Genomic DNA, 11,853 nt, shown 5'->3' on the forward strand with positions numbered 1-11,853 from the left:
TTAAAGAAATAGCTTGAATGTGGCACGAAATCATTGCATAGCAATCATGTAGATGTAGCTGTAGACTTCCGTGATGCTCTCGCGCTTGCTGAACTGAACCTATAACAAAACGCGATGTTCTTTGAATCTTCTATGTTTCTTCTATGCGCTCAAGACATCAATGTGAGTTCACCATCATGCTTCCGACAGAACTGTAGCACGAGTCCGTCCTTTTGATACTGACATTTACCCTGTTGGAAGATGCTATCGATATTGGGGAAGGCATCAAGCATGAAGGGATGCAGGTGTTCGCAATAATATTTACTTAATAAACAGCTGTCAAGGTCCAATCGATTGGTGCTACAGGTGCAAGGGTCCCATAGTTCCAGGTGAGGTCCCCTGTACCATAATACTGCCTCCACCGGCCTGGGTCCGTGGCGCAATGCGCTTAGAGCAGCCACTCTCCTGGATGCCAGTGTAACCAGACACTATCTTCGACATGCCGTAACAAGAAAAGTGATTCATCAAACAAAGCCACGTGTTTCCTCTAACCCACGACCCAATCTCAGTTGCTCCGTGGTCTATTCTAATATTAATTGACGATGTCATTCAGTCAACATGGGAAAATGCGGGTAGTCTGCTGCAGAGTCCTATATTCAACAATGTATATCGTGTGCTCCAAAGCGGTTATCGCTGCACCATCACTGTACGTTTTTAGAATTAATTTTAATACCTTCAGCTGCTGACGGCCGTTGATATATACCAACGGACCAACGGGGACAGGTGAAAATGTGTGCCCCGACCGGGAATCGAACCCTGGATCTCCCGCTTACATGGCAGACGCTCTATCCATCTGAGCCATCGGGGGCACGGAGTATAGTGCGACTGCAGGGACTATCTCGCGCACGCCTGAAGCGCGACCCACATTGTCACCTTGTATGTCCACACACTACATTCGTAGTGTCACACCCCAACACACTCATTACTCGTGGAAGACATTCTTACCAAGTCCCGTAAGAGTTCGGGTCATGGCCGGTATTGCCAGAGCTATATACTTATATAGATATGGTGTCTGTTCTTTCGGATATCTCCCACTTTCTGTGATTAGGTGTGGATGTCCAACACCTTGTCGCTTAGTCGTCATTTTAGCATCCTACAGGAACTTCACTTAGGTATGACAGTAGCACGCTAATAACCGGCTAGTTTCGACGTTACCAGGTGCCGGACCATAACAACATGCATTTGGCCAAAGTCGCATATGTCTGTGTACTGCCCCATATGCGACCCATATCGTCGCTATAGTGATCATCCATTCGCCTCTGCTCCGCTTGTATACTTGCCTTACTGCATCACGTGTTCGCAGAAGCAGGAAACAACATGCTCTGGCAAAACCCACTGTAAGGAAGATCAAGTGACATTCCTGCATTCATAGTATCTTCGAAGGAAACAGTTCAGATCGTTTGCGTGCGAAGTTTCCTTGAATGTCTGTACATCCATCTACCAATACACACAGCTGATGATGTTATTTCTGCTACACATTTTCCTAAGTGTTCTTGATAATCGCGATGTATGAGTCTCTTTGGAAACCGGATAAGTAGAGTGTATAACAATGATGTCCGAATAGCCAGATGGCCGTAAGTTATATTAAGGGGAAAACATTGTTTTTTTTTCCTCATAAAAGTACGGCTAACTTTAGAGGCCAACGCGCGACAGATTACAAAATGATTCCGAATCTTTTCCGTTATGACTACAATTCTTGCTCTTGTAACGCAGCGCAGAGGCACAGAGGCTACAAAAACGAGACGACACAGTACTTCATACCTTTGAACGCATTACCAATCAACCTCGCAAGATAGAGGGAGGCAAACGGTCTAGCTAAATGACATCACGTCTTCTGAAGACATTGATAAACAACAGATGGGGTCTAAAGGCTAGTTGTTAATAGCTTATCGACATACAGTGTAAGAGAAGCTGTGGTAGGTGCGAACCAACGTATCGAGCATTTTTTCTTGAGGTATAGATCTTTATCAGAACGTATAGGTAGAAAACTACACATTGTGGTGTTTGCGACTATCATCCATTTATTCATCAGGCTTTTGTGTAAGAGATGGGCATGTAATGGTGAAGACGTGATCCCGTTGATTGAATCTTGGGACAACCAAATCTTCAAAGAGATGCCCCAGCAAAAATCGTCAGATTTCAGTCACTCTGGCTAGAGAGGTTCGGTGGTGCACGTCTACTGAGATAAGTAGCCATTATCTATTCTCTGATACGTCTGGCAGAGTTTCCTGTACGCTGATAGAGTTTCCGGCTCGTATTCGTGACTGTAGACCTTCTGTCATTCCCCTGAACGTTTATGTCACCGAGCGAGGTGGCGCAGTGGTTAGACACTGGACTCGCATTCGGGAGGACGACGGTTCAATCCCACGTCCGGCCATCCTGATTTTGGTTTTCCGTGATTTCCCTAATTCGCTCCAGGCAAATTCCGGGATGGTTCCTTTGAAAGGGCACGGCCGACTTCTTTCCCCCTCCTTCCCTAATCCGATGAGACCGATGACCTCGCTGTCTGGTCTCCTTCCCCAAAACGACGACCCGTTTATGTCAAATTATTTGAAAGGCATAGTAGCTGGCGCCTCTAGGGACAACGCTCTTACCGACTGGACCAGGCAGCAGTATCTGACTGTCAATAGCTCTCAATTTTATCACGAAGGACACAGTTTCCAGTTGTAGTTGGACACATAATTTTAAATCTGGCACAACGTATATCTATGCGAACATTCGGTGTAGGGCGAAAATTTTGTTTACAGTTGATATATCGGTCAGAGTCATCATAGTTTTCTGCTTTGTGTGAAATTCTTTGGGAGAGTCGTAGTAGCTATGTGGACGAAAAGTATGAAAAAGTCTAGATAATGATGTTTGAATACCGTCATCGAACTCTCCGTCGTCGTCGTCGCCTTACATACGGGGATGAGGCACATGCCTGTTCCTTCTTCATAAAGTTTACGTCCATCGTTTCCTTGGTCGACCTGTCTCTCCTTCCTTTCCGATCGAAGGATTTTCTTGGGTAAGCTTTCATCTTACACTCTATTTACATACTCTTTCTACCGCTCTGTGTATCCAGTTGTAATTGAATAAATTTGAAAGAGGATTACTAACATTTTCTTTTTCCTTTCTTACTACTCTTTCGAGGAGGACGTAGTTTCTTACGTTACTTTCTACAAACAGAAGACGACTCCGGCTTTTCAGCCGCGCAAGGCGCGATGCGCATGGTTCACATTAGCGGTAGACACCGTCAGCATCGTGTTACAGGAACCCTGACATTCTCCGGGGGTCTCTGGCGGACAGCCATTTTGCGCGCATGTCCTGCACATGTGTGTTGCCACGATAGGGGGTTGGCGGAATGCCTTTTTTGCACGCTGCCTCACTTAACTCCGAGAGATATGTGGGCCGAATGTGCTGACAGACCTTTCACTGCTAGCTTCATACTGTTGCGAGGGCTCAATCTTTAAAACAGCGGATCTACGATGCACTGGGCTACTCGCAGTGGTGGAATATTATTCGTCAAGTTCGCGTAATGATTAAACACAAAAAAGCACGCAACGCACAGATCGGAAACGTGTTGACGGAGAGCATACCGTAGTCTGCACAGCTGAAACAAATGCTGTGAAATAGCAGTCTATAGTGATACTAACATTTTGATTCGTCATCGTACAGCTGGAGGTGTGATACTAAGGCAATGTTATGCACCTACAGAGCTAGTACAAAATAGACGTGACCTTACCAGGAGACTTAAGGCAGACAAATTGTTGTAAAGACGTTCCTCCCCCTGGAGCTAACAAGACCGATTTGGTTGACAGTAGGGGAGTATCCAACAGCCGGGGAAAGGTCAACGATTTTCGATTTTCGTGATGGAATAAAAGCTCACTTCTAGACGAATACTATGAGAGAGGAGACATGTCGTGCGGCCACCTCCGTGGGATGAGCCCCTGCTTCCGTCTCAGGGTCTGTTCACCACTAAGATCACTTGTCGCAGCCAAATATCACGACGCAGTTTGAAAGTAAACTCTGCGTGGGAACAAAATCGTGGCACAACAATTTGTTCCTCTGGTCTCTCTCAGTTCAATTGTTTCCTGAGCGTTTTTCTATCATAGCCTCGGCACAAACTCATTAAGAATATATGAGGTTTTTACCGGTATTACTGTGTTTATAAAGTATTTTACATGATCACCCAAGGTAATAGATGGTGTGTTTTTATCTACACCTCTCTAGCAACTCTGAAACTGATACACGTTCACAACACTGCTGTCCAGTTCTGAAAGTAGGGTTCAGTCAATGCTTTGGTCCAGACTACTCTTATTTCCATTTCGATTACTGTGCGCAGTTACTCTTTCAGAGGAATACTGAGTAGCAGTAACTCTTACTATCTGAGTACTCGGCATTGCCCCGGTATGTATTTATTTCAATCTTCCATTAGTCCATCTCCTTCTTCACCTTCTCTCTGTTCATCTCTTCCACCACCTCTCTCTGTCCACCTCCTCCCCTCCCATCCTTCTCATTTTCTGTCGCTGTCGTACTGCCCCCACTCTCTATCAATCTGCTCCTCTCCACTTTGTCCATTTGCTCCTTCCCCACTCTGTCCACCTCCTTCTGTGCCCTCAATCACCCCCCCCCCACCCTCTATGTACATTTCCTCCTCCCCCTCCCTTTGTCGACCTCCTTCTCCCTTTTCTCTGTCCATCTACTCTCCCCCCCCCCCCCCCCCCCTCTGTCTGCCCATCTCGTACTCCTCCTCAACCTGTACATATTCTCCTTTCTCCTGTCTCTGTACATATCCCCCTGCCCTCTGTCTGTCGTCTCTTCCTCACCTCTAACTGTGTTCATCTCCCCCTTCATCCTCACTGACTGTCCATCTCCTCCTCCCACATTCTTTCTCCTCTTTGTCAACTCCATCCCTCTAGGAGGCTGGGGGTTCTTACCCCGCATTATTCCTTTCCAGATTATAAAAAATACGTGTTCCAGATTTGGTTGATATCTTCAAAAGGTTTAGAATGACGTTGTTATTCGCTTTTCCCACGTACGCACATGTTAAATGTATTTCACGTATATTTAACATAAATTACAGGTATCTGTACACATATTTTACCTGTCTCTCTAGCGAATTTCGCATTGCAGTTTCATTTGCACGCAGCTCAGTGTTTGTGACGTCATATCTCCTCAACTATGTGCTGTAAAATGTTGTAATTTTGCAGATACATTCGCGGCAAATGCGGATACTGTATGCGGAAGGTGTTGTATTGAAACGCCATATATGATGCATAACTTTTCCACGAGGTATTTGACGTCATATCTTCTAAATTATGTGTCGTATAATGATAATTCAGCGACATATACGGATACTCTGCGAAATGTGCTGCGAACTGAGTTAGTAGTAACGAAGTAATAAATTAAATCGTCGTGAATGATGCGGCAGTTTTTCATGCACCTCAGTGTTTGACGTCACATCTCCTGAACTATTTGACATACAATGATATAATTTTCTTGGAAAATACTGTGGTATATGTGAATGCTGCCTGCAAAATGTGTCGCGCATACAATTAGGAGTAATGAACTGCAAGAACAGCGGAAGTATATTAAGCGAAAAACTTCTTTCCTTTCGTCATTTTGTGGGGGTTGTCGCCGAGAAAAAGTTTCATAAAGATTTGAAATCATGTCTAAACATTGTTGCAAGTGCCGGAGTGCTCGCATTCTCAAAATCTGGATGACTAAAGGATGGGTATGGCTCAAACGGCTCTGAGCACTATGGGACTTAACGTCTATGGTCATCAGTCCCCTAGAACTTAGAACTACTTAAACCTAACTAACCTAAGGACATCACACAACACCCAGTCATCACGAGGCAGAGAAAATCCCTGACCCCGCCGGGAATCGAACCCGGGAACACGGGCGCGGGAAGCGAGAACGCTACTGAAAGGATGGGTATGCGCGCCTTGTCAGCTACTCTTTTTTTTTCGCCTTTATCTCCAACCCTTGATTGGTAGGTGATTCTTACCACCATAGCGATAATTTTCCAATACTAAGTTGGTTTAGGTGAAGATGTATATAAAGTTTTGCATCAGTCCGGTTCCCAGAACTCCTGAAGACAGGTGTCGACTGTGGATGTGTCACAGACACAGTCCCTTTGACCAGAGATGTCACTAAACCCACCCAAAGATGTAAACAACCATGCATGAGCAGCGCCTATTAGATGGAGGGGGTCCGACAGCCGATCAGTTCCAGTCATTCCACCAGGAAGGATGTACACGGCTTGTGTTGTCAGTAGTTCAACCATGCCTAGACGGTCAATACCGCGGCTCGATCCCGTCCGTGTTATTACTCTGTGTCCAGGCGTCTCGGAGTGAACCAAAGCGATGTTGTTCGGACATGGAGGAGATACATAGAGACAAGAACTGTCGATGACATGCCTCGCTAAGGCCGCCCAAGGGCTACAACTACAGTGGATGACCGCTACCTGCGGATTACTGCTCGGAGGAACCCTCACAGCATCACCACCATGTTGAATAATGTTTTTCGTGCAGCCACAGGACGTCGTGTTACGACTCAAACTGTGCGCAATAGGCTGTATGATGCTCAACTTCACTCCCGACATCCATGGCGAGGTCCATCTTTGCAACCACGACACCATACAGAGCGGTATAGATGGGCCCAACAACATGCCCAATGTACTGCTCAGGATTGACAAGTTCTCTTCACCAATGAGTTTCGCATGTTCCTTCAGCCAGACAGTCGTCGGAGACGTGTTTGGAGGCAACCCGGTCAGGCTGAATGCCTTAGATACAATGTCCAAAATGTGCAAGAAAGTGGAGGTGGCATTATGTGGGGCCGACGTACGCCGCTGGTGGTCATGGAAGGTGCCGTAACGGCTGTACGTCTTCATGGACGATAATTCGCGCCCCCATTGTGCACATCTTGTAAATGACTAGAGTGGCCAGCATGTTCTCCAGACATGAACCCTATCGAACACGCCTGGGATAGATTGAAGTTTATGGACGACGTGAGCCATCAACCATTCTGAAGGATATACGTCGAATCGCCCTTGAGGAGTGAGACAATCTGGACCAACAGTGCCTTGATGAACTTGTGGATAGTATGCCACGACGAACACAGGCATGCATCAATCCAAGAGGACGTGCTACTGGCTATGACGTTCCGGTATGTACAGCAATCTAGACCACCACCTATGAAGGTCTCGCTGTATGGTGGTACAACATGCAATGTGTGGTTTTCATGAGCAATAAAAAGGGCGAAAATGATGTTTATGTTGATCTCTATTCCAATTTTCTATTCAGATTCCGGAACTCTCGGAACCGAGGTGATGCAAAACTTCTTGTGATATGTGTTTATATACGTACTTCTATATTTATGAAATGTATGGATTTCAGCTAGCAATAGCGCCAGTTATCTGAGGTGGAGACCACAGAGTAGTTCATGGTACAGTCACAAGTGGCTGATTATCCACCGTGACTAAAATGTAGGACTGAAGTCTCGAATGCCTATTACATGTCGTAAGAGTGGTAAACCTCTGGTGGTCAAATATAGCTTAGTGACGTTTTACTAACTTGATGGGATCTTAACAAATGAATAGTTGTAGGTGAGAAGTGGAAGACTTCGTTTATAGATTTTCTGAACAGAATACAGCGCTTAAGGCTCTCGCGTGCTGTCACATATTAGGACAAGGGAGAATCGGCTATGTACCTACATATAAAATTATTTTTATTGGTGTCCCTCACATATGAAGAGACGATACATCAGGCAGAAGGCGGCGCAACCTACACTGTAATATTAAGCACCTGTCTAATCTCTGTTTGTACATTGCTACCATTATCAACAAAATTTGGAGACTGGATGTTTCTAAGCTTGCTTTAAAATTGGAACACCATGAAAACGTCAGACAACATTGGTCGAACTGGCATGATGTGTACAGCATGTTTGGATATTCAAATGATTAGCTATTCAGCGTAACCGCCCAAGGTAGGATGGAGATACGACAATCAATTTCTGTACACAGGGTGCGCCTGAACTCCACCGGAAAAAATTCTGGAGTTGTTCAGGGATACTTTCTGAGTATTTAGGCTTTAGGAACCAGTGGCCTCCGATATCTCTTCACACAGGAATAGTGTAATTACGATTTGTGTGTTTTGTTACTATAATTACCTTTGATAGTGTGAAAATATCCATAGAAAAGTTAAAAAGCCTGAAAATTGCATAAACTAAACAACCTGCAGGCGAATCACGTACACATTTATCACAGTCTAATCAGTCTGTCTTCTCAGTGTACAGTGCAGAAAGTAACAAATGCTGAACTCAAATATTAAAAGGTACAGCAATTAGTCGGAGACGATTTGGACTGCAGATCCACATTTCGGTCACTGTGTGGCCATCAGCAGTATTAAAACATGTACATAAACATTTAATAATGTGGCATGCATGCCTTATTAAATGTACAGTCGCATAAGCTTTAAATATAAGTCAGCCATAAAATACATACCAGTAAATGTAAGTTAAAACATTAAACCCACTTTCATATGCACATAGTCCCAGCTGGATTGTTTATGCGTTAGGCTGAGTTCACACTGAGGCCGCTGTTTACAATCACAACACATCTGGCTTCAGAGTATGTCACACCAATATACCTCGCCCTCCTTACGTGTATGATGCACTGATAACATCTAATGTATTTCCCGCATTCTTACACTATGTAGTTGGCAGGTCGTTAGTTTCAATACCAAACTGGATAAAATGTAATGGATTTGTACGCAAAACTCTTAAGAGAGGACGTTTTAAAACAGAAGGATTCCTGGCCTTTCGACGTACTGCTGATGGTGCGACGCCTTATAACACCAATGTTCTCTGGTCTAATTCCTTTAACCATACTTAGTATATAGTACGGTTTAAATAGCTATTTTATTAACTTAGGTGCCTGAACAACATGTTTTGAGTTTTTAAATTATGTTCAGTTGTAAAACACGCAACGGTAAGTGATGGCACTGGCTAGTTCACAAAGCTACCACCAAGTGTAGCCGTTAACCATTAGCCGCTGGTTTTAGTTACAACCACCTTTTTTGTTTTTCGTACATAAGTTTTTAAAAAGTGAAAAAAATAATAAACAAAATGATACAACTCGCGAACTGTAAAATAAAGTTAATACGTCTTGTCTATGCACCATACATGCGACTGATTGTTGTACCCTTTACTGCTTGAAATGAAAGCAGTCGGTGGGAACAGCTGTTTCTCGATGGAATCGAACCTGATAAAGTGGAGAACTGTTTCGTTGCAGGTATTGTTCTAAACGTCTGCTGCTGTGATCATGGCAGAGCATACAGCGACGCAACATGGACTGTTTTAGGCAATCAAAATTCGCAGGTGGTTACAATTAAAGTGCACCTGCTCACACAGGTTCGATGTGGGCTGTAGCTATCATATGGCAGCGAAACTTGGTAGATATTCTAATGCGTTAAAGCGGAACAGATTTATGCTGTGAAATCTGACTATGTGAATGCAGGAATGACGCACAGAAATGTTTCCTTAGATAATGGATTAGGAATGGTACGTGGGCAGAAAAGATCAAACAAGTGAGAAAGGCCTAATGTTGATTGTCTTATGACCCGCGGTAAACACAATTTGTTCAATACTAGCACGGGGGGCGTAGATGAGCTGCTACATTCCGTGAATAACGTCATGAACTGCTCGCAGCAATTCCAATGGGATCTCAGCAACATGTTCCTGCATACTGACCTTGAGATCAGGTAGAGAGCCAACGTATCACTGGTAAACGCGTTCCTTCATATATCGCTAGAGCCAGAAGTCACAGGCGATCTTATATATAGGATAAGCATCTGGAAAACCTCTGGAGATAAGAAGTTTGTGGGATTGTTGTACTGTATTAAGCTGATCTTTCACTGGGCGAACGACATTAGGTGTTGCTTCCTCTTGCATGAAAACAGTTGTTTCCACACAGTTACACTCTTCCAAAGCGTCACATGCCGCGAGCGCAATCGGTCTTCGTGCACAACACGCGACTTAAAAGTACCTAGAATTCGGCAAATGTGTGTATTCAGTGACCCTGTAAAGTACGCTATTGGCCATTAAAATTGCTACACCAAGAAGAAATGCAGATGATAAACGGGTATTCATTGGACAAATAGATTATACTAGAACTCACATGTGATTACATTTTCACGCAGTTTGGGTGCATAGATCCTGAGAAATCAGTACCCAGAACAACCACCTCTGGCCGTAATAACGGCCTTCATACGCCTGGGCATTGAGTCAAACAGAGCTTGGATGGCGTGTACAGGTACAGCTGCCCATGCAGCTTCAGCACGATACGACAGTTCATCAAGGGTAGTGACTGGTGTATTGTGACGAGCCAGTTGCTCGGCCACCATTGACCAGACGTTTTCAATTGGTGACAGATCTGGAGAATGTGCTGACCAGGACAGCAGTCCAAAATTTGCTGTATCCAGAAAGGCTCGTACAGAACCTGTAACATGCGGTCATGTATTATCCTGCTGAAATGAATGGTTTCGAAGGGATCGAATGAAGGGTAGAGCCACGGGTCGTAACACATTTGAAATGTAACATCCACTGTTCAAAGTGCCGTCAATGCGAACAAGAGATGACCGAGATGTGTAACCAATGGCACCCCATACCATCACGCCGGGTGGTACGCCAGTATGGCGATGACGAATACACGCTTCCAATGTGCGTTCACCACTATGTCGCCAAACACGGATGCGACCATCATGATGCTGTAAACAGAACCTGGATTCATCCGAAAAAATAACGTTTTGCCATTCGTGCACTCAGGTTCGTCGTTGAGTACACCATCGCAGGCGCTCCTGTCTGTGATGCAGCGTCAAGGGTAACCGCAGTCAATGTCTCCGAGCTGATAGTCCATGCTGCTGCAAACGTCGTCGAACTGTTCGTGCAGATGTTGTCTTGCACACGTCCCCATCTGTTGAATCAGGGATCGAGACGTGGGTGCACGATCCGTTACAGCCATGCGGATAAGATGCCTGTCGTCTCGACTGCTAGTGATACGAGGCCGTTGGGATCCAGCACAGCGTTCCGTATTACCCTCCTGAACCCACTGATTCCATATTCTGCTAACATTCATTGGATCTCGACCAACGCGAGCAGCAATGTCGCGATACGATTAAACCGCAATCGCGATAGGCTACAATCCGACCCTTATCAAAGTCGGAAACGTGATGGTACGTATTTCTCCACCTTACACGAGGCATCACAACAACGTTTCACCAGGCAACGCCGGTCAACTGCTGTTTGTGTATGAGAAATCGGTTGGAAACTTTCTTCATGTCAGCACGTTGTACGTGTCGCCACCGGTGCCAACCTTGTGTGAATGCTCTGAAATGCTAATCATTTGAATATCACAGCATCTTCTTTCCGTCGGTCAAATTTCACGTCTGTAGCATGTCATCTTCGTGGTGTAGCGATTTTAATGGCCAGTAGTGTAAAATGTGTCGCGTCACTCCATAGAATATCTCCCGACCACATGTTGTCAACTTCCATCAGTGCCAGAAACCGAAGAACAAATTCAGAAAGTTGCGCATCATGGGGATTCAATTGCGGCACCGTCCGGATCTTCTACGGGTGTCAGCGTACAACTTTCCGTACTGTGGACCATACCATGGGATGGACAATTCTCGTGAGACACCAAGAGCGTTAGCACTACCCGGGACACGTGCTGCATGGTCAGTTACTGCAACAGCAACCTCGTCAATAACCTCCACTTGGATAGAATGCTTCGTCTTCCAGGTGCCACGCCAACCTCACCCACTTTTTCGAATTTCA

General features: G+C 45.0%; 1 non-coding gene across 1 annotated transcript; it reads right to left on the reverse strand.

The window, feature by feature from the left end:
* Positions 1 to 773: 773 nt before the first annotated feature.
* Positions 774 to 848, reverse strand: Trnat-ugu. Its single transcript has one exon. It is a non-coding gene; the product is annotated as a tRNA-Thr (tRNA).
* Positions 849 to 11,853: the final 11,005 nt, after the last annotated feature.

Source organism: Schistocerca piceifrons, chromosome 1, assembly GCF_021461385.2.
Source record: "Schistocerca piceifrons isolate TAMUIC-IGC-003096 chromosome 1, iqSchPice1.1, whole genome shotgun sequence".
Lineage (NCBI taxonomy): Eukaryota > Metazoa > Arthropoda > Insecta > Orthoptera > Acrididae > Schistocerca > Schistocerca piceifrons.